The 3,690-nt window shown below is 39.8% G+C and overlaps 1 long non-coding RNA gene across 1 annotated transcript; it reads right to left on the bottom strand.

The window, feature by feature from the left end:
• Positions 1-2,642: 2,642 nt before the first annotated feature.
• LOC109951642 (uncharacterized) lies at positions 2,643-3,365 on the bottom strand. The gene is made up of 3 exons (XR_002273640.1): positions 3,167-3,365; positions 2,881-3,024; positions 2,643-2,732 (listed from the first exon to the last, which is right to left on the bottom strand). It is a non-coding gene; the product is annotated as an uncharacterized LOC109951642 (long non-coding RNA).
• Between the last annotated feature and the right edge of the window lie 325 nt (positions 3,366-3,690).

The following is a 3,690-nucleotide window of genomic DNA, read 5'->3' as shown; positions in this document are numbered from 1 at the left end:
TACTTTTAACCACGCTAACTCTGAGAGACGAAGCAGTCCAAGTAACTTCAAAACAGTGCTGATTTATTCAGTGAACACAGGTAAAAATTAACATTACACGCTCAGGTATCTTGCACCTCCAACATGCACGCAGGCAGCTGAAAGATGAAAGACCCTGAACCACAACAGGCCTATACATTATATCACTTCGGGCTAGCCCCCTTCTGCACAGAGACATGCCAAGCTGTGACGTCTCCCGGTGCCAGCTTTGCAGCTGGCCAGAGCAGTAGTCAAAGCATCAAGAAAAATCAATGTGTGATTGTCTGTTGATTGAGTGGTGTGTAGCTAAAACATTCTAACACGACCTCTAGTGACATGTCATGACATTACACATAAGAAAATATTATGGCTATGGCTACAGTTATACACGTCATAATAACAATATTAAACATCCTGTCTTCCAACAGTCATCAACTTTCTATCTAGTTATCCTTGACCATAAGCAACCTGCAGTAACTCGTGAGAATGACTAAGCATTTAACAGCCTGAGCTAGACATCCTGTCTACACTAAATATTTCTAATACATCAAGTATCTAACCAATATCTATCTGACTAAAAATACCTAACACTATAATTAAACCACAGATGAGCAGTGTACAGGGAGGTACAGTACGCTCTAAACAAAGTCAATTTTACTCCATCCGAGCATGAACCAAATTTCCAAACCAACATATTTGCTTGTGCATACAACATGCAGCACTGCCGATACATATCCCCATCATCAAACAAGCAATCATTTATAACATGACCCAAGTACTTAACTTCATTACACACAGTTAAAATGTTACCAGATAACTTAAAAAAAGGGAATGAAAGGGACCTATCCTCTTTTGTGCAGCATATCATAATAACACTTTTAGCAGAATTGTACTTGACATTGTGAAGCTCCCCAAACAGATAACATACATTCAAGAGCTGCTGGAGACCTGCTGAGCTAGGACTAAAGATTATCAGATCATCTGCATACATTAAGTGATTCACTATTATACCTCCAACCATACATCCCATTCTACACATATTTAGCCCCTTAGAGAGACCATTCATATGAAAATTAAACAAAATCGGGGACAACAGACTATCTTGTCTTACACCGTTACAGGTCTGAAAGGGTGCAGCTATACAATTATCCCATCTGACTCACATAGTCTGGTGGGCATACCAATATGACAAGCATCTCACGATATATTTAGGCACTCGAGCGTCACACAATTTCTGGAATAACTTCTTAAGATTCACACGATCAAAAGCTTTAGAAGCGTCTAAAAAAACACATAAATACTGTAGAATTTTTTCTTTCAAAGCAAAAATACACATATCGGTGCCATGATTGACTTTAAACCCAAATTGATTATCAGTAGAGCCATTATGAAACCTACTCAAGAGAATTTCTTCAACAACTTTAGAAAGTATGTTAGCAAGTGTAATGGGTCTATAATTATCTGCCAGGTCCGCTCGACGCGACCTGCCTCTCTTCCGCCTTTCTCTCCTCTGCTCTCTCGATCCTGTGGGATCTGCACCTCAGCTGTGTTGCATTTCAGTAATTAGTGACTCATTTGTCGGTGTGCAAAGCTGGGGTGTATCCCAATGATTACCTTCCTCCTTATTTATACCTCTGGCAGATGCTCTGTTGTTGCTGGAGCATTAACTTACCAAACTTGCATACCCTGTAACAGACCTATACTTGTGGTATGTATCGTAGGTCATTTTGTTTTCCACACTGACAGTTCCTGTGCTGTGGATTTTCCTTTTTCGTTAGCTAATCCTCCTGGGTAGTTTTTTTTTCACCTGTCCTCATCCTCGCTCTCTTTTTTTTCTTTTTTGCTGTTAGCCTGTTTACTCCCCTGGTCATCCTGTTCTCCTTAACCGTATTTGCTCACCCCTGGTTGTATGTATTCATTTGACTCTGTTCCTTTCTTTATCTCCACCATTAAAACCACCTTTTTTTTATATATATAAACTAGCACCCGGGTCAGCCATCTTGAGTCCTGCCTCAGTTCTCCCTCACCCTCCTGGTGAGGGGGACTAAACCCTAACAAACTATGCAAATGTCTCCAATAGCTGAACTAAAATGGCTTTTCTGAAGAGAACACGCTCAGTTGTTGAGCGGGGTATTGACCAGCTGAAGAGGAGGTTTCACGTGTTGCATGGAGAAGTACGCCTGTCACCAGCTAAGGTCTGAAAAGTCATTATGGCCTGTGCAGTGCTTCACAACATCTGCAAAGCATGACAAATCCCAGAACCTCTCAAAAGCAGCCATGGTAATGGCGATGAAGATGGTGTTGAAGATGATGAAGACATTCAGTTTACCCAGTGCAGAGACATGTCACAGAGCTCAATTTACAAATTTGCATTTTCAGTAGGTAGCAGTTGATGTCATATCCAAACTGGTGTCTGTAGCCTATTGAACAAACCTTCCAACTGTAGTTGAACACAAATAAAGACCACATGACCATGATACACTTTGTATTTTTCATTCATCTTAGATTTTATTAGCTTGATTTTTAACTTATAATACTCCTCCTGTAAACAGAGAACTTTTTTGTGCCGTGTGAGGGTATCAATTTCAATTTCCAATTTTCTGTTCAACAGGGATGGTGTTGGGGTTGCTGCAGCAGGCGGGCTAATCTGATACACCGGCTAAGGGTTGAACACCTGCGGCGTTGACGGCCCCAGTTCCTCTGACTGCTCCATGCTGCAGAAAATGTGGAATACAATGTTTTGATTTATTGTTTTGTTTGTTGTTCACATGCAAGAGCACAAAACATGGCACATTGTCTGTATATTAAACAGCACTTGTTCTTGATATTTCTCTTTATTTGCCTATTGACTACTTGTCCCACCTTTGTTGTAATCCCATTAGCTGGATCATGGAGCTGTCTGTGCCTTCCTTCAGCCCAGTGACAGATGTTTCAGAGTGTCCAAGTACAGTACATTAAATACTGTTTCCGCTACCTGAGACAGTTGTTTAGCAGGTGGTCCTCCACCTAAAAACACAGTAGCTTAGGTGTATAGTTCTGTAAGCATATTTAACCAAGCAAGCTATAGTAAGAAACTGCAATATCACAGCTTGAAGAATCCTGTTTGTGTGCTGCAATCTCCCTCCTGGCTTGTGACTGCAACACATACCATCGCTTTTCACATTCCTTGCTGGTGCGCACGACCAGAAGGAATGAGGAGTTTATTTGCTGAGATATTTTATCCCAGGTCTGCCTCTTTCCTTGAGCTGTGACACCAGAACCAAATTTGCCTTTTAAAATTGCTTTATTTTATTCCACTAACTGAGCTAAAAGTAAACACTGCTCTTCTGTCCAATTTGGTTTCCTTGTTTTCTTACTTCCATCCATCTCTCTTCAATTGTTGGCTACATATCATCCAAAGGTACAACTTACATAAACTATCCTGCAATCATGTAAATTGGTAAAAGGTGTGCCAATTTGCTAGAATCTGAAATGGCTTGCAAGTACTAAAATCAGTATGGTAAATAAAGGTAAGAACTTATAGTAACTACTGCATGGAAATTAATTGGTTCAAAAGTGGACACATTTTCAACATTTAGCAATTTTAATTAACTTTAAGATATTTAGCCTATAACAGAAACTTTGCATAAAGTAGCCTGTATTCATGATTATATATATATATTTTTTATATAC

This window comes from Monopterus albus, unplaced genomic scaffold, assembly GCF_001952655.1.
Source record: "Monopterus albus unplaced genomic scaffold, M_albus_1.0 scaffold400.1, whole genome shotgun sequence".
Classification (NCBI taxonomy): Eukaryota; Metazoa; Chordata; class Actinopteri; order Synbranchiformes; family Synbranchidae; genus Monopterus; species Monopterus albus.
This window is presented reverse-complemented; position numbering and strand designations above follow the sequence as displayed.